Source organism: Trachypithecus francoisi, unplaced genomic scaffold, assembly GCF_009764315.1.
Source record: "Trachypithecus francoisi isolate TF-2019V2 unplaced genomic scaffold, Tfra_2.0 Lachesis_group10, whole genome shotgun sequence".
NCBI classification, from domain to species: Eukaryota; Metazoa; Chordata; class Mammalia; order Primates; family Cercopithecidae; genus Trachypithecus; species Trachypithecus francoisi.
Genome location: NW_022681455.1, coordinates 62567073 through 62587394, shown reverse-complemented (window position 1 = coordinate 62587394; position 20322 = coordinate 62567073). Strand labels below are relative to the sequence as shown.

At 36.1% G+C, this 20322-nt stretch overlaps 1 protein-coding gene across 1 annotated transcript in view; it reads left to right on the top strand.

The window, feature by feature from the left end:
- EYS (eyes shut homolog) overlaps positions 1 to 20322 on the top strand; it is a 2089174-nt gene that overhangs the window by 140027 nt on the left and 1928825 nt on the right. The gene's annotated exons all lie outside the window — the stretch shown is intronic.

Genomic DNA, 20322 nt, shown 5'->3' with positions numbered 1-20322 from the left:
AAAGGATGGAGTGAGTGAAAACAATGAGTAAATGAAATATTACTGATTAGACCCACAGCAAAGCTGCAAAGAAGTCCCACATCAATTTACAATTTCTTTGATTAAGCCATTAATAACATGTATTACTTTCTAATTATGTTAATAGATAATTCCTTAAGAGATTCATTATGAGAAATTCACTTTTTAAAAAGTTGAAACAAAGTGCCAAAATTACTCATTGCAATTGAATAGATTAAAATATGTCAAATTATATTTAGCCACAAAATTCATTAGATGACATTTTAATGCTTACAATTTGAAATATTGGAATACTAATATATTATCTATATTTCAGGCTTACCTTGAGATAAAAAATGGCCTTTAATATCTCTGTCTGGGGGAGACATGACACTTGAAGTTTTAGGATGAAGTATTTAACATTATAAATTTCTGGTTAGAACATTAGCTGTGTTAAATTGAAATAGTAGTTTTATATAGAACAATGGAATCGAGGTTAAAATTGTATCCAATTATGCATTATGCCATTTTGAATGGACTGTGTCTCATTTAGTTTTAATTTTTATACAGAACTATGACATTTAAATAACAGCACGGAGTAAAGTATTAATCATTAATAATTGCTTCAAAGAATGCAATGTGTAGAGTACTTACAAATGCAATTTTTTTCTATGACTGATCAGTTACATTTTAAACATTCTACAGAATTAGGTTTTCAATTAAAAGAGAATTTGTTACATTCATCATCCTAAATCTTCTTAGTCTCTTAATTACTTTTGTAATTTGTTGTCTACAAATCTTACTAATTTCAGACTGGTAGTTACTAGACCCAGTGAGTTCTGTTTGGATTCTAAATCTTGAGTAAGCACAGCCATATTTTTAGTAACTTTATTGATCGTATCCTTAATATTTATAGTTGTTTTCTCTTTGAGTTGAATTAGGCTTTATTTCAGAGCAATCTTTTCTTCAAATAGAACATTTGCAGTTTTATAAAATACATTCCAATTTTGCTGGATTAATCTTGGAATATACTCGTTGATTTTGAATAATATTTTAATGGACTGTTCCTTCCTGAGGATACAGATATTTTTCTGTGACATTTTCCAAACCTAACAAAGTACTGATGCATATGTCTTAGGTCTGTAAAACAAAATTATTGAATTAATTGTATGCTGATATATTATTTAGTAAAATGCCATGGTAATGGAGATACTTAATATTTACATGACCATATAGATACAGTAGCCCTATTATTTAAATTTGTGTAACTTACCTTTCTGAGTAAATTTCACATTCACATGGAAAAGATGGAAATTACAAAAGAGCAGAGTGAGAAATGTCTCCTTCCCTTTTTTGTCTCCTGACAATGCAAATTATCTCCCTGGAGACATGGTTCTACAAACTGAATTTTGTCTTCTCAAAATTTGTATGTTGCAACCTTTACCCTTAGTGTGATTGTATTTGGAGACAGGGCTCTTAGGAGGTAATTAACGTTACGTGAGCTTAAACTGTAGGTTTCTAACTCAATAGAATGGGTGACCTTATAAAAAGAAAAAGAGACAGATTTCTGTCTCTCTATCTCCATAGCACACACATAGGTAAGGCTATGTGAGGACTCATGGAGAAGGTGGTCATCTGCAAGGAAGAAAGAGAGGTCTTACTGGAACCTCACCATGCTGGCACCCTGATCTCAAACTTTCAGCTTCCTGAACTGTGAGAAAATGGATTTCTGTTGTATAAACCACCCAGTCTATGATATTTTCTTTTGGCAGCCGAGCTGGCTAATACACAAAGACCTTTACCATCTCTGATATGTATTTCCAGAAATATATTGTAAATATATGTATTTTCTGTGCAAATATCAGCATACTGTTTATATCCCCCCCTTTCTCCACTAAAATTCTACTTTGGAAATCTTTGTATTTCAATGTCTATAAAGCTGCCTCATATTTCCAGCTACTAAATCTAATATGTTATATCTTCCAGATTCTTGTAACTGGCCTATGTTTTTTAAGTACTTGCTATGTTCAAGTATGCTTAAGTTCCCTAAGAAAGAAACCAAAAAACACATGTACACAGGAAAATGAGTAATGGTCAAAAGTTTCTCATTAGTCAAAATTGAGTTGGTCATTAGGTCACTGCCATATTTGAAGAAAACTTAATCCAGTCAGAGCAAAAGTGGCTAGACAAAATGTGTGTGTGTGTGTGTGTGTGGTGTGTGTGTGTGTGCTGGATTTATTCTTACATGGCTTTGGAAAAAATTTAAATTAGAAACGTACATAAACAGAGTTTTAATTATCTAATTAAATGCTGTGACCAAAAGAGAAAGGGTATGTTGTCAACTTTGTGCTTCTTTAATGCCTCAGTCAATATGCAAGAACATTTTATAAAAGAATTAGTAAATTGATTATAGTCCTTAATTTATGATGAGGTTATTTTGTTGGAAGATTAAATTAAATGTGTGGAAGATGGGTCCAATTTCTTTTCTGTTTTTGTAAATTTAAATTTTAGTTAAGTAAAAGTTATACATATATTATATATATATTTGTGGTGTGTATTGATATATGTATGGATATATGTACAAATTGTGAAATCACTGAACCAAGCTATTTTACCTATGCATTATCTCACATACTTATCATTTTTTTATACCGAGAACACTTCAAAATCTATTGCTTTGCAATTATTTATTTATTTATTTATTTATTATTTATTTTTATTATACTTTAAGTTCTAGGGTACACGTGCACAATGTGCAGGTTTATTACATATGTATACATGTGCCATGTTGGTGTGCTGCACCCATTAACTCGTCATTTACATTAGGTATATCTCCTAATGCTATCCCTCCCCCCTGCCCCACCCCACAGTAGACCCTAGTGTGTGATGTTCCCCTTCCTGTGTCCAAGTGATCTCATTGTTCAGTTCCCCCCTATGAGGGAGAATATGCGGTGTTTGGTTTTCTGTTCTTGCGATAGTTTGCTGAGAATGATGGTTTCCAGCTGCATCCATGTCCCTACAAAGGACACAAACTCATCCTTTCTTATGGCTGCATAGTATTCCATGGTGTATATGTGCCACATTTTCTTAATCCACTCTGTCACGGATGGACATTTGGGTTGCTTCCAAATCTTTGCTATTGTGAATAGTGCCGCAGTAAACATATGTGTGCATGTGTCTTTATAGCAGCACGACTCATAATCCTTTAGGTATATCCCCAGTAATGGGATGGCTGGGTCAAATGGTATTTCTAGATCTAGATCCTTGAGGAATTGCCACACTGTCTTCCACAATGGTTGAACTAGTTTACAGTCCCACCAACAGTGTAAAAGTGTTCCTATTTCTCCACATCCTCTCCAGCACCTGTTGTTTCCTGATTTTTTTAATGATTGCCATTCTAACTGGTGTGAGATGGTATCTCATTGTGGTTTTGATTTGCATTTCTCTGATGGCCAGTGATGATGAGCATTTTTCATGTGTCTGTTGGCTGTATGAATATATTCTTTTGAGAAGTGTCTGTTCATATCCTTTGCCCACTGTTTGATGGGGTTGTTTGTTTTTTTCTTATAAATTTGATTGAGTTATTTGTAGGTTCTGGATATTAGCCCTTTGTCAGATAAGTAGATTGCAAAAATATTCTCCCAATCTGTAGGTGGCCTGTTCACTCTGATGGTAGTTTCTTTTGCTGTGCAGAAGCTCTTTAGTTTAATTAGATCCTATTTGTCATTTTTGGCTTTTGTTGCCGTTGCTTTTGATGTTTTAGACATGAAGTCCTTACCTATGCCTATGTCCTGAATGGTATTCCCTCGGATTTCTTCTAGGGTTTTTATGGTTTTAGGTCTAACATTTAAGTCTCTAATCCATCTTGAATTAATTTTCGTATAAGGAGTAAGGAAAGGATCCAGTTTCAGCTTTCTACTTATGGCTAGCCAATTTTCTCAGCATCATTTATTAAATAGGGAATCCTTTCCCCATTTCTTGTTTTTGTCAGGTTTGTCAAAGATCTGATGGCTGTAGATGGTATTATTTCTGAGGGCACTGTTCTGTTCCATTGGTCTATATCTCTGTTTTGGTAGCAGTACCATGCTGTTTTCACTAATGTAGCCTTGTAGTATAGTTTGGAATCAAGTAGCGTGATGCCTCTAGCTTTGTTCTTTTGGTTTAGGATTGTCTTGACAATACGGCCTCTTTTTTGCTTCCATAAGAACTTTAAAATAGTTTTTTCCAATTCTGTGAAGAAGGTCATTGGTAGCTTAATGGGAATGGTGCTGAATCTATAAATTGCCTTGCACAGTATGGCCATTTTCACAATATTGATTCTTCCTATCCATGAACATGGTACATTCTTCCATTTGTTTGTGTCCTCTTTTATTTCACTGAGTAGTGGTTTGTAGTTCTCCTTGAAGAGGTCCTTTACATCCCTTTAAGTTGTATTTCTAGGTATTTTATTCTCTTTGAAGCTATTGTGAATGGAAGTTCATTCATGATTTGACTTTGTGTGTCTGCTACTGGTGTATAAGAATGCTTGTGATTTTTGTACATTGATTTTGTATGCTGAGACTTTGCTGAAGTTTCTTATCAGCTTAAGGAGATTTTGGGCTGAGATGATGGGGTTTTCTAAATATACAATGATGTCATCTGCAAACAGGAATAATTTGACTTCATCTTTTCCTAATTGAATACCATTTATTTCTTTCTCTTGCCTGATTGCCCTAGCCAGAATTTCCAACACTATGTTGAATAGGAGTGGTGAGAGATGTCATCCCTGTCTTGTGCCAGTTTTCAAAGGGAAAGTTTCCAGTTTTTGCCCATTCAGTATGTTATTGGCTGTGAGTTGTCATAAATAGCTCTTATTATTTTGAGATGTGTTCCATCAATACCGAATTTATTGAGAGTTTTTATCATGAAGGGCTATTGAATTTTGTCAAAAGCCTTTTCTGCATCTATTGAGATAATCATGTGGTTTTTGTCTTTGGTTCTGTTTATATGCTGGATTACATTTCTTGATTTTCCTATGTTGAACCAGCCTTGTATCCCATGGATGAAGCCCACTTTTTCATGGTGGATAAGCTTTTTGATGTGCTGGTGGATTCAGTTTGCTAGTATTTTATTTAGGATTTTTGCACTGATGTTCATCAGGAATATTGGTCTAAAATTCTCTTTTTTTGTTGTGTCTCTTTCAGGCTTCGTTATCAGGATGATGTTGGCCTCATAAAATGAGTTAGGGAGAATTCCCTCTTTTTCTATTAATTGGAATAATTTCAGAAGGAATGGTACCAACTCGTCATTGTACCTCTGGTTGAATTCGGCTGTGAATCTGTCTGGCCCTGGACTTTTTTTGGTTGGTAGGGTATTAATTATTGCCTCAATTTCAGAGCCTATTATTGGTCTATTCAGGGATTCAACTTCTTCCTGGTTTAGTCTTGGGAGAGTGTAAGTGTCCAGGAATTTATCCGTTTCTTCTAGATTTTCTAGTTTATTTGCATAGAGGTGTTTATAGTATTATCTGATGGTGGTTTGTATTTCTCTGGGATTGGTGGTGATATCCCCTTTATCATTTTTTATTGCGTCTATTTGATCTTCTCTCTTTTCTTCTTTCTTAATCTTGCTAGTGGTCTATCAATTTTGTTGATATTTTCAGAAAACAAGCTCCTGGATTGATTGATTTTTTAGAGGGATTTTTGTGTCTCTATCTCCTTCAGTTCTGCTCTGATCTTATTTATTTCTTGCCTTCTGCTAGCTTTTGAATGTGTTTGCTCTTGCTTCTCTAGTTCTTTTAATTGTGATGTTAGGGTGTCAATTTTAGATCTTTCCAGCTTTCTCTTGTGGGCATTTAGTGCTATAAATTTCCCTCTACACACTGCTTTAAATGTATCCCAGAGATTCTGGTATGTTGTATCTTTCTTCTCTGAACAAAGAACATCTTTCAATAAAGATGTTTCAAAGAACATCCTTGAACATCTTTGAATATTCAAAGAATGTTCTTTGAAACATCTTTATTGCTGCCTTCATTTCATTATGTACCCAGTAGTCATTCAGGAGCAGGTTGTTCAGTTTCCATGTAGTTGAGTGATTTTGATTGAATTCCTTAGTCCTGAGTTCTACTTTGATTGCACTGTGGTCTGAGAGACAGTTTGTTATAATTTCTGTTCTTGCACATTTGCTGAGGAATGCTTTACTTCCAAGTATGTGGTCAATTTTGGAATAAGTGTGATGTGGTGCTGAGAAAAATGTATATTCTGTTGATTTTGTGTAGAGAGTTCTGTAGATGTCTATTAGGTCCGCTTGGTGCAGAATTGAGTTCAATTCTTGGATATCCTTGTTAACTTTCTGTCTCATTGATTTGTCTAATGTTGACAGTGGGGTGTTAAAGTCATCCATTATTATTGTACGGGAGTCTAAGTCTCTTTGTAAGTCTCTAAGGACTTGTTTTATGAATCTGGGTGCTCCTGTATTGGGTGCATATATATTTAGGATAGTTAGCTCTTCCTGTTGAATTGATCCCTTTACCATTGTGTAATGGCCTGCTTTGTCTTTTTTTATCTTTGATGGTTTAAAGTCTGTTTTATCAGAGACTAGGATTGCAACCCCTGCCTTTTTTTTTTTGTTTTCCATTTGCTTGGTAGATTTTCCTCCATCTCTTTTTTTTGAGCCTATGTGTTTCTCTGCATGTGAGATGGGTCTCCTGAATACAGCAAACTGATGGGTCTTGACTCTTTATCCAATTTGCCAGTCTGTGTCTTTTAATTGGACCATTTAGTCCATTTACGTTTAAGGTTAATATTGTTATGTGTGAATTGATCCTGTCATTATGATACTAACTGGTTATTTTGCTCGTTAGTTGATGCAATTTCTTCCGAGCATCGATGGTGTTTACATTTTGGCATGTTTTTGCAATGGCTGGTACTGGTTGTTCCTTTCCATGTTTAGTGCTTCCTTTAAGATCTCTTGTAGGGCAGGCCTGGTGGTGACAAAATCTCTAAATGCTTGTCTGTAAAGGATTTTATTTCTTCTTCACTTGTGAAACTTAGTTTGGCTGGATATGAAATTCTGAGTTGAAAATTCTTTTATTTAAGAATGTTGAATATTGGCCCCCATTCTCTTCTGACTTGTAGAATTTCTGCTGAGAGATCTGCTGTTAGTCTGATGGGTTTCCCTTTGTGGGTAACCTGACCTTTCTCCCTGGCTGCCCTTAACATTTTTTCCTTCATTTTAACTTTGGTGAATCTGACAATTATGTGTCTTGCAGTTGCTCTTCTTGAGGCATATCTTTGTGGCGTTCTCTGTATTTCCTGAATTTGAATGTTAGCCTCCATTTTCCCCATCACTTTCAGGCACACCAGTCAGATGTAGCTTCAGTCTTTCCACAGAATCTCACATTTCTTGGAGGCGTTGTTCATTTCCTTTTACTTTTTTTTTCTCTACACTTCTCTTCTCACTTCATTTCATTCATTTGATCTTCAATCACTGATACTCTTTCTTCCAGTTGATCGAGTCAGTTACTGAAGCTTGTGCATTTGTCACGTAGTTCTCGTGTCATGGTTTTCATCTCTGTCAGTTCATTTATGGACTTCTCTGAATTGATTGTCCTAGTTATCCATTCTTCCTTTCCTTTTTCAAGATTTTTAGTTTTTTTCAAGATTTTTAGTTTCTTTGTGCTGAGTACGTAGTTCCTCCTTTAGCTCTGAGAATTTTTATCGACTGAGACCTTCTTCTCTCAACTCGTCAAAGTCTTTCTCCGTCCAGCTTTCTTTCATTGCTGGCGATGAGCTGCGTTCTTTTGGAGCAGGAGATGTGCTCTGAATTTTTGAATTTCCAGCTTTTCTGCACTGCTTTTTCCACATCTTTGTGGTTTTATCTGCCTTTGGTCTTAGATGATGGTGATATACTGATTGGGTTTTGGTGTGAGTGTCCTTTCTGTTTGTTAGTTTTCCTTCTAACAGTCAGGACCCTCAACTGCAGATCTGTTGGAATTTGCTTGAGGTCCACTCCAGACCCTGTTTGCCCGGGTTATCAGCAGCAGAGGCTGCAGAAGATAGAATATTGCTGAACAGCGAGTGTTGCTGTCTGATTCTTGCTCTGAAAGCTTTGTCTCAGAGGTGTACCCAGCCGTGTGAGGTGTGAGGTGTAGGTCTGCACCCCGTGGGGTATGTCTCCCAGTTAGGCTACTCAGGGGTCAGGGACTGACTTCAGCAGCCAGTCTGTCCTTTTTCAGATCTCAACCTCCGTGCTGGGAGAACCACTGCTCTCTTCACAGCTGTCAGACTGGGACATTTACATCTGCAGAGGTTTCTGCTGCTTTTTGTTTAGCTATGCCCTGTCCCCAGAGGTGGAGTGTACACAAGCAGACAAGTCTCCTTAAGCTGCGGTGGGCTCCACCCAATTCCAGCTTCCTGGTGGCTCTGTTTACCTACTTAAGCCTCAGCAAGGGCGGGCACCCCTCCCCCAGCCTCGCTGCCACCTTGCAGTTAGATCTCAGACTGCTGTACTAGCAATGAGGGAGGCTCCATGGGCATGGGACCCTCCAGGCCAGGTGTGGGATATCATCTCCTGGTGTGCCGTTTGCTAAGACCCTTGGGAAAGCACAGTGTTAGGGTGGGAGTTACCCAATTTTCCAGGTGTTGTGTGTCTCAGCTTCTCTTGGCTAGAAAAAGGAAATCCCTTCCCCCTTGCACTTCCCAGGTGAGGCAATGCCTCGCCCTGCTTCAGCTCTTGCTGTTCGGGCTGTACCTACTGATCAGCACCAACTGTCCGACATGCCCCAGTGAGATGAACCTGGTACCTCAGTTGAAAATGTAGAAATCACCCGTCTTCTGTGTCACTTATGCTGGGAGCTGGAGGCTGGAGCTGTTCCTATTCAGCCATCTTGGGCGCTCCACCCTGTAATTATGCCTGCTTTGCAATTTTTAAGGATACCGTATATTGTTATTTACAGTGGTCACCATGATGTATAATAGATCTATTAAATTTATTTTTTCTAACGGAAATTTTGTGTCCTTTTACCAACATTCTCCCGAGAATTCCACCCCAACGCCTCTGGTAACAACCGTTTTACTCTGTTTCTATGAATTTGACTTTTTTAGTTTTCATATGTAAGTGGGATTATGCAGTGTTTCTCTTTCTGTGCCTGGCTTATTTCGTTTAACATAATGTACTCTAGGTTTATCCATGTTGTCACAAATGATAGAATTTCCTTCTTTTTAAAGGCTAAATAATATTCTATTGTGTATGTGTGTGTGTGTCACATTTTCATTGTCTGTTCATCTGTAGATCTACACTCTTGTTTAATACATACCTTAGCTATTGTGAATAGTGTTGCAAAAATTATAGTGTAGATATATCTCTTTGACATAATGATTTCATATTCTTTGGATATATCCCTCCTAGTGAGATTGCTGGATCATTCAGTGCTCCTATTTTCAGTTCTTTGAGAAACTTCCACACTATTTTTCATAATGTCTTTACTAATTTATATTCCAACAAGTGTACAGTTGTTCCCTTTTCTCAATATTCTCTCCAACAGTTATCTTTCCTCTCTGATAATAGCTATTCTAACAGGCATGAGGTGATATCTCATTGTGGATAGATTTACATTTCTCTGATGATTAATAATTTGAGCATTTTTTTTGTATACCAATAAGCCGTTTGTATGCCTTCTTTTAGAAAATATTTATTCAGTTTTTTTTTTTTTTTTTGGTCCAGGTTTTTTTAAACAGGCTTTTATTATTATTAATATTATTGAGTTGAATTATTTATATAGTTTGGATATAAACTTCTTATCAGATGTCTGGTTTACTGATATATTCTACAATTTGGTAGATTGCCTTTTCACTCTGTTGATTGTTTCCTAGTGCAGAAACTTTTTAGTTTAATGTAATCGACTTTGTCTATTTTTGATTTGTTGTCTGTGTGTTTGGGGTTATATCCAAAAACAGAATTTTCCTGACCTGTGTCATGGATCTTTACCTGTTTGTTTTTTTCTAGTAGTTTTATAGTTTCATGTCTTATGTTAAAGACTTTGATCTATTTTGAGTTGATTTTAGATAGAGATGGGAGTCTGGCTTCATCATTCTGCATATGGACATCCAGTTTTCTCAGTGCCATTCATTAAGGACTGTCCTTCCCTCATTCTGTGTTCTTTGAATTTTTGTCAAAAATAAATTTACCATAAATGTATGGATTTTATTTTTGGGATTTCTATTCTGTTCCATTGGACTATGATTTTTGTTTGTTTGTTTGTTTTGCCAGTACCATGCTCTTTTGATTACTATAGCTTCGTAATAGATTTAGAAATCAGGTAGTGTGATATATGTGGCTTTGTTATTTTCACTCAAGATTGCTTTGGCTATTGGGTTTTTTGTGTGTGTTTTCATTTAAGTTTTAAAAATATTTTTTTTTTATTTTTGTGAAAAATGTCATTGAAATTTTGATATAAAGTGCATAAAATATGTAGATTGCTTTGGGTAGTATGGACATTTTAACAACATTAATTATTCTAATTCATGAAGAGGAGATATTTTTTCATTTATTTATGTTTTTTCTTTAATATCTTTCATCAGTGTTTAGAGCTTTCAGTATACAAAGTCTTTCACTTCTTTGTTTAAATTTATTCCTAAGTGTTTTGTAGCTGTTGTGAATAATACTGTTTTTTGACTTTTTAAAAATAGTTTGTTGTTAGTGTATAGAAACACTAATCAATTTTGTATGTTGATTTTGTATCCTGAAGCTTTACTGAATGTATTAGTTTCAACAGTTTTTGGATGGAGTTTTTAGGGTTTTCTATATATAAGATTATGTCATCTGAAAACCAAAGCAGTTTCACTTCTTGTTTTCTAAAGAGGATGTGTTTTATTTCTTTCTCTTAACTAATTTCTCTGGTTAGGATACCCAACTCTAGTTTGAATAGAAATGGGGAGAGTGGGCATCCTTGTCTCATTCCTGATCTTACAGGAAAATCTTCCAATTTTTTACCATTTAGTATAATGTTAGCTATGGGCTTTTCATATGTGGTCTTTGTCTTGTTAAGGTGCATTCTTTCCATATTTAATTTATTGAGAGTTTTTATCATGAAAGAATGTTGATTTTTTTCAAACTTATTTGATGTATGTATTGAAATAATCATATGGCTTTTGTCTTTTATTTTGTTAATGTAGTGAATAACATTTACTGGTTTGCATATATTAAATTATCCTTGTATCCAAGGATAAATCCTCCACTTGATCATAGCAAGTGATCCTTTTAGTATGCCATTGAAATCTTTTTGCTATTATTTTGTTGAGGAGTTTTGCACCTATGTTCATCAAGATTATTCACCCGTAATTTTCTTTTGTGGTAGTGTGCTGTCTGAATTTGGTAGTCCCCATAATTTTCTTTTGTGGTAGTGTGCTGTCTGAATTTGGTAGTCCCCATAATTTTCTTTTGTGGTAGTGTGCTGTCTGAATTTGGTAGTTAGGTGATACTGACTTCATAAAATCCATTTGAAAGTATTATCTCCTCTTTAATTCTTTGGAGGAGTTTGAGAAGAATTGGTATTCTTTAAGTGTTTGCTAGAATTCAGCACTGAAACCATCAAGTCTTGGACTCTTCTTTGATGAAAGATATTCATTACTGACTTAATCTCTTTACTTGTTATTGTTTTGATCAAATTTTCTTTTTCTTTGGAAAATGGTCTTGGTATTTTGTATGTATCTAGGAATTCATCCATTTTATCTAGGTTATGCAATTTGTTGGCATATAATTGTTTAAAGTGGTCTTGAGATCCTTTGTATTTCTGTGTTATCAATTGTAATAGCTCCTCTTTAATTTCTAGTTTCATGTATTTAAGTCTTTCTCTTTTTTTCCTAGTTGGTCTAGCTAAAGGTTAGTCAATTTTGTTTAGTTTAAAAGAACATTAATTTTAGTTTTGTTGATTTTTTCTGTTGTTTATCTCATCTCTATATTATTTGCTTCTACTATAGTCTCTATTATATTATTCCTGCTACTAACTTTGGGTTTATTTTGTTCTTTTTCTAGTTCCTTGATATGTCTGTCACATTAGGTTGTTTATTTGGGATCTTTTTCTTTGACTTTGCAGGCATTTATTACTAAACTTCCTTCTTAGTAATACTTTTGCTAAATGTTTTAATTTTGAATATGTTGTGTTTCCATTTTTGTTTCTCTGAAAATAATGTTAAATATTTTTTATTTTAATTATTTTTATTATTTATCATTATTTATTGTTATTATTATTATTATTATTATTGAGAGGAAGTCTCACTCTGTCACCCAGGCTTCAGTACAGGGGCATGATCTCAGCTCACTGCAATTTCCACCTCCCAGATTCAAGCGATTCTCCTGCCTCAGTCTTCGGAGTAGCTGGGATTACAGGTGTGCTGTATACACTTACAACACACACACACAAAAATTGTATTTTTAGTAGAGATGAGGTTTCACTATGTTGACCAGGCTGTTCTCGACTTTCTGCCCTCAAGTGATCTGCCCGCCTTGGCCTTCCATGTGCTACAATTGTAGGCCTAAGCCGCCACGCCCAGCCATAATTTATTCTTGACCAGTTGGTTGCTAAGGACCATGCTGTTTACTTTTCAAATAGTCCTATTCTTTTTTGAAATTTCTCTCATCATATAGTTTTAGTTTCATAACACTGTGGTCAGAAAATATATTTAATATGATTTCAATCTTCTTAAATTTGTTAAGACTTCTTTTGTGAAATAACATATAATCTATTCTGGAGAATGTGTCATGTGCACTTGAGAGAAATTTGTTTTCTGTAGCTGTGGGATAGAATGTTCTGTATATGTCTGTTAGACCATTTGATCTAAAGAATATAGTTCAAGTCCAGTGTTTCCTTACTGATTTTCTGTCTGGATGATCTGCCCTTTTCTGGGAGTGGAATATTGAAGACTCCTACTATTGTTGTATTACAATTTATTTCTCTCTTCAGATATATTACTATTTGTTTTACAATCTTAGGTGTTCCAATGTTGGGTATATATGTACCCAACAATTGTAAAATTGTTACATCTTGATTAGTTAGTACATTTATCATTATATACTGCTCTTCTTTGTCTTGTTTTAAAGTTTTTCACTTAAAATTTATTTTACTTGATACAGGCATAGCTAGCTATGACTATTCTCTTTTGGTATCCACTTGCATGGAATATCTTTTCCATTCTTTCACTCTTCGTGTATGTATGTCCTTATGTGTTATGCTTTTTTTCTGTTGCTACTTGCAGGATTATCTCTTTGTCTTTGATTTTGGACAGTATTATTTGATCATGTCTTTGTATAGTCTTGTTTGGGATGAATTTGATTGGAGACCTTTGACTTTCCTGTTCCTAGATATTTGTTGTAGCTAGTGACTTGCTTTTGGCACTGGGAATGGCTTAGGGTCCCACCAGAGGTGCCAGTGGCTCTGATGTCTGGGTGGCACACGTAGAACAGTCACAAAGCTGAGGACTAAAGAATGAGAATGTGTGGAGAAACTACAGTTCTGGGAACTGAGGCAGTAATAGGACTAGTGCCTAGGGTGCAGGGACTCCCACTGCCGTGTTGGTTACTGTAGGTGGGGCATGGATGATTGTGAACTAGCCAGAGTGCCAAAAATGACAGAATAGACATGCACAGTGCTAGAGCAGCTCCAGGGCTAGGACACTGCTTAACTCTCTAGGCAGCTGAGCTAGTGCCTGGGTCACAGAGGCTTACACTGCCACATTAGTAACAGTATGCAAGGTGATCGTAAAGCAGTATACTTGTGAAATAGTTGAGAAGATGAGAATGGGAATGCAGGTGTGTGCAGGTTTAGAGCAGCTTCAGAAACAGGGCAGGGCCTAGCTATTTATCAGAGCTGGGCTGATATTCAAAGCATGGGCATATACTGCAAGAACTTAGTCCTGGAGCCTATGTGTGCAAACTAACATCTTATGGCTGTGGTTCCAGTATCTGAAAGGTAGATTGTACCAGTACAGCCACAGAGTCTGGAGTTGAAACATGGGCACTTACAGGGAGGCTGGACTTCAGGGTCAGAGTTTGCACAGAATACCTGAATGAACATATGCACACATCTGTGGCAGTTCTTTTCCAGAAGAAGCTTCTTTCCTGAGGTGACTGAACAGCAGCCAATTCTTGTATGGGATAAGAGTATACAGTGGCATCTCTCTCTCTGGGTTCCTCAGCCAGGATAACTGTTGATTACTTCAGTGGCAAAAGATGCTGGTCTCCTTTGTAGAGCAGACTTGTAGGGATCACAGTGGTTCCAACCATGTAGCTGATATCGATAGCTTTTATGTTTCTTCTTTGCTTGTACTGACACCTTGGGTATTCTGATATCATCAGTGATCCTTTCCATGTACATGGTTTCCATTTTTGTTTCAACATGTTATAGTAGATTCATTAATGAGTTCTTGAGCCCTCTCTGGCCTATTTTTGATTTTGAATAGCTGTCTGTGGTTTTTTTGCAGGGAAGATGAGAGCTGCTATGCCCTCTCCACAGTCTTTGTGACATCACTCCCAAGTTGAATTTCCTGATCCTCATTGCCTATATTAACATAACCATAAAGGCTAAATTATAGATGTTTCAGAAGCACACATATTAGCTCTTTAAGAGCTCCCACGGAATTCTCTCCTCAGCCTATTGAAGTAAATCATCAATAGACTTGATAACATCTATAAAAAAGCAGATATAAACTGCTTGGAGAAAAATGTAGTTTTGTTTAATGGAAAGCATGCAAATAGATTTTTCAAATGTTTGATCATTTTTTTGCAATTTTTAAAATAGATGTTCCTGTATAAAACATAAAACAAATGGGGGAATACATATATAAATATATTAATGTTTTGCTTAGCAAAAGGTATACATTCTGAGAAATGCATTATTGGACAATTTTGCTATTGTATGAACATCCAAGAGTATACTTACACAACCTGAGATAGTATTGAGTACTACATACTTTGACTACACGGTATAGCCTATTGCTCTGATCACCAATTTGTATATGGTTCATTATTGACTGAAATACTGTCATGTGGCACATGATTGTATATTTTCATTTCATTTCCCCTGTATATGATAAAACTAGTAGAAAGAAATATAATTTATCCTTCTCCACACCCATTTTTCATATATGACAAAAATATCTTCTTCTAATTTGTGGCTTATCATTTAATTTTCTTTACTTATGATTTTTATTTACTGAGATTTAACATTGTTTATTATTATTTTTGACTTCTGTGCCTTTTTAAAGAACAATTTCTCTATCTAGAGCCAAGACATATCTTTTTAAAGTTTTTAACATTATGTTTCACATGTATGTATTTAATTTACAAGAAATTGATTTTTGAATATGAAAGACTGCTACATAATTTTGTATCTCTGTGTGGATATACAGTCGTTCCAACATGATTTATTGAATGATCTATAATTTTCCAGCTTGTCTACACTGTCATATTTATTCAATAATTAAGCTCTATATTCTGTTTCATGAGTTGATTTAAAAGGAATTAATGGAGTAAAATTATGGTATCTTACAAACATAGCTTTTCAGGTTTTGATATTCACCAGAGAAGATTTTCCTTTCTCATTTTAGGTAATGTTCCTAAAAAATATATTATTTAGTGTTTGTAACTTTGAGCTTTTGCCTTATGCATCTCATTACATTCTTTTCCAGTTTTACAAATGATCTGCTGAAAATTTGATTGGGATTCCTTATAATCTATAAATAAATGTAGGCATAATTGACATCTTGAATATATTAAACCCTATATCCATAAACATATGTATTCATTGATTTGGATCTTCTTTACTGTTTCTCAAAGTGTTTTTTTTAAAAAAAAAATAATAAAAGTTTTCTATATAGACTGAACTTGTGCATTATACATTTTTATCAAGGGCATTTGAAAAATTTCATTATCGAACTATTGTTGTTTAGAAATGCAACTGATCATAGTACATGGAATTTATATTATAGTGGATCTGAATATGTTACCCAGGACTATGGCTATAGGAGACCAGATTATGTCATCCCAAAATAAAAAATACACTTTTTTTGGCCTATAAGATTATTTTGAGAAAGAGCAGATATAATAGAAACTCTAAAACCAGAGTAGAAATTATACTTTTATTAGGGAAATTTACATTTATAAAGGAAATTTCTATTTTCAAAAGTCTATCCTTCTCTGAACCTGAAAGAGTACATGACTCTAAATCACAAGATCATTTTATCTATGGAGAAGGCAGTGACGTAAATCTGCAAAACAACTTTTCCTCTTGTTCACCTTGCTTTTCATGGTCACCTTGCCATAACATACCTCCCAGATATCCTTCTTTCTTTTTTATTTTGTTTTAGCTGAAGATGGTATTTAAGGTTAAATGCTGAGCTACCCCTTTGAGAGTTGATTGTCTTGTCTTTTTTCTCAAAAATATACATGTTTGTTTTTCTCTTGTTAATCTGTCTTTTGTTACAAATGCCCCAGCTGAAAACCTAGAAGGATAGAATGAAAACGATTGTTTTTCTAAAGTGTAATATGTGTAATATATATTCTCCTGCCCCATCAAAGCAATTATTCAGTACTTATGGCAACCTTATAGAACATAACTGATGTAAATAACAAGAAACAAATGTACATGTGTAATGGAGTTTGTAAAACATATTGCCTCCAAGTAAATTTCTTTTAGAATATAAACAAAGGAACAAGTAAAAAATACATTGAAAACAATCTTCAGTTACTTTCAGTCTACTGAAGACATTCATTTTAAAAGATATTCATTTCTATTTATTTCTAAGGCTGAAGTTTCCAGAAGCAGTCCAAACAATAATGCAAAAGGAAAGGAAAGAAAATAAACAAACCCTTCTTTTTATTGAGACTTTATTCAGTTTTCACTTCTAGATATATTGCAGGAAAGTGTCCATCTCTGTTTATTTTAAAAGTTATTGGCTATTTCTTGTTGACAGTTTTAACAAATTCACTTAGAGGAACCTAACTAGACTGCTCTGTGACAGTATTAGCAGACGTTCTCACCCCCAGTTCAAGCAATCTATAAACTCAGCATGAGAGATCATGATAAAAATCAGTTGTGAAACTCATATAGTGGGTGAAGTAGATAGTAACTCTGCATTTTTCATGAATTTTGAGGGGGAAAATGGCACAGCAGTTAATCACAGCATGATAACTTCAAAATGACTTGCTGATGAGTTCCCTAAAAAGGTCCTAGTAAATCATTGAAGAATATGGAGAACCTATTTGCTAAGCATAATTTAGCATGTTTTCTGCATATGCTATTTATAAGTATGATGCTAATTCATTACCATTCTTGAGAAAGGTCTAGGCTCTTCTTTCTTTACAAGCTCCATTTATTTGGTAGGGAAATTGTTCAGTAATCTCAAGTATACTGGCAGAATTGGAGGAGGAAAACTATCCTCTTGAATATCTTTTACTTTTTCCCTAGAAGAAAATAACTTTTTAAAAAATTTCCACCTGTCCCCACACACCTAAAGCTGAAAACCTGCCAGGCATTGAGGTTGGAATGAGTCCATACTTAGAATAATTGAATCTTTCTTTTGTGGCTGACTCCTCTTTCCCTCACTCCAACTCTCTTGTCCTCCCACACCAATGTAACCACTCAACAGGTTCATTTTGCCTGCTGCCTAGATTGAGCTGATTTATCAAGACAAAGGAATTAAAATAGAGAAAGAGCTTAATTCACACAGAGCAGTCTGAAAGGAAGACCTGAGTTTTATTATTACTCAAATTAGTCTCGCCCCAAATTCACAGACTGGATATTTTTGAGGATAATTTGGCAGGTAGGAGGCCAGGGAGCAAGCATTGCTGATTGGTCGGGTTGGAGATAAAATCAGAGAGAATCAAAGCTGTCCTTTGTGTTGAGTCAGATCCTGGGTCCAGGCCACAAAACCAGATGAGCCAGTTTATTGATTTGAGTGGGGGCAGCTGATTCATTGAATGCAGAGTCTGAAGAATATCTTGAGCACCAATCTTAGTTTTTAAGAGAGTGGTGTTAACCCTAGGAACAATTGAGGAGGTTCAGAATCTTGTGGCCACCAGCTGCATGATTCATAAGCCATGATTTATAATCATGTGGCTAATTTATTAGTCCTACAATGGCAGTCTGGTCCCCAGTCAAGAAGAAAATTTGTTTTTGGAAAACTCTTATTTTCACTCCTGTCCGTGTGAAGAGACCACCACACAGGCTTTGTGTGAGCAACAAGGCTGTTTATTTCACTGGAGTTCAGGCAGGCTGAGTCCGAAAACAGAGTCAGAGAAGGGAGATAGGGGTGAGGCCATTTCATAGGATTTAGGTAGGTAAAGAAAAATTACAGTCAAAGGGGGTAGTTCTCTGGCGGGCGGGAGCAAGGGTCCCAAAGTGCTCAGTGGGGGAGCTTTTGAGCCAAGATGAGCCAGGAGAAGGAATTTCACAAGGTAATTGTCATCAGTTAAGGCAGGAACAGGTCATTTTCACTTCTTTTGTCATTCTTCAGTTACTTCAGGCCATCTGGATGTATACTTGCTGGTCACAGGGGATATGATGGCTTAGTTTGAGCTCAGAGGCCTGACAATTATCATCTTTGTCTCAAAGTTAAACTATAAACTAAGTTCCTCACAAAGTAAGTTTGGCTTACGCCCAGGGATGAACAAGGACAGTTTGGAAGTTAGAAGCAAGATGGACTCAGGTCAGATCACTTTCACCGTCATAATATTCTCACTGTGATATTTTTTGCAAATGTGGTTTCATCAGTGTTTTCTATATGTACATTTGTCTCTAATTCTTCAATTTTGTATTCTTGAGATAAGTCACGAGTAACTTTTGTCAATTAGAAAAGACAGGCTGACATACACAGCACTATTTCTCAACTGCTTCTCCTGAGAAAATCAAATAAGTGAGCCACTTTAGAAACAAAAGCAGCTTGGAGGACGTGACCACATAGAAATTACCTAGTCTAATTTTGTCATTGAAAAGTCATGCTCAACTCTTTTGCTATTATTTTCTGTTTTTAATTTAAAGTATAATTTTCACTTATATAAAACATAAACATGTGTTAAAAAGTTTATTTAATTCTTTAAATAGCCAGTGAGGGGGCCATGGGCTCTTGGTCCCTTAAAGAGTCACTGAAAAATCCCTGACATGAGGCAGATAGACTAATAAGAAAAATGACATATAGATGTATTTAATGTATATACACAGAAGCCTCTAAAATGAAGACCCGACTTTCCAATGAGTTATGAGAAAGCTTATATACCATCTTGAAGTTAAAAAAAAAAAGGTGGGAGCTCAGATTCTGGTAAAACAGGTTATGGGAGGGGGAGAAGAGGAATTCTATTGAGGCACAATAAATGGTTTCTAGGGAGGAATGAATGGATATGGATCAGGAACAGAGATTAACTTATAAATAGTTCTGCTGGGGATTTAAATGGTCCTCAGAGACAGTCATCATAATTGTAAAAAGGGATTGCTCAGGTGTGGTTACTCTTGGTCTTCTTTTCTGCAATAATGAGATAATAGGGAGGGGGAAGAAAAGACAATTGTTCTTATAGGTGAGAAAACAGAAACATCAACATCTGTGGGAGAGACAAGGAGAGGTGGGAAAAAATCAGATAACTTTGATTTGTTTTTCTAAGACCACCAGAGCGGGCATGAAAGAACCAGCGACTAGGCAAGTGTAGGAGCAAAACTGCAAGTTTATTTTGGTCACCTAAGGTGTGGGGAAGAGGTCTGTCGGCCTCTGGCAAAGAAGGCCGACAGAGTCCCCCGTTGGGGCTCTCGGACAGAGTTCCCACAGTCCCGACATCCCGACAGGAGTGGGGCTATGAGAAGGCCGCGCGTGGCATCCCGCCGGAGTGGCTTTTCTAGGAGTGGGAGGGCAATAGGCGGGGCACGGGCGTGTCGGGGGCGTTCCACAGGTGCGACCAGGTAAATCTTGGTCTCTTCGGATTGACATCACCTGGCGCATGCCTAGTTGGTCTACATCTTCCCGGGTCACCGGCTGCATTTTCACGCGCGTGGGAAAAGTTGGGGGGGGGGGGATGAAGAACCCGGAAGTGCACCATCTTGCCTCCGTTCATCCAAACATTCCAACCTTGTATTGGTAATAGTGATAAGGGGCGCCGTGGTCTGTCTGGCTACTTCCTGCTGTTAAGGGGCGTCGTTAAGGTCGGGGCCCATGGTTGGCATTTGGACGCACGAATGAAAAATAAAATAAGGCACAGTATTAGTATAGGAATGAGGAATGGAAGCATTTGTTGGAATAGGGGCAAAACCCAGAAGGAAGGTCCCAGCAAGGTTGAGGAGTATGAGATAGCTAAGAAAATTTAGTAAGT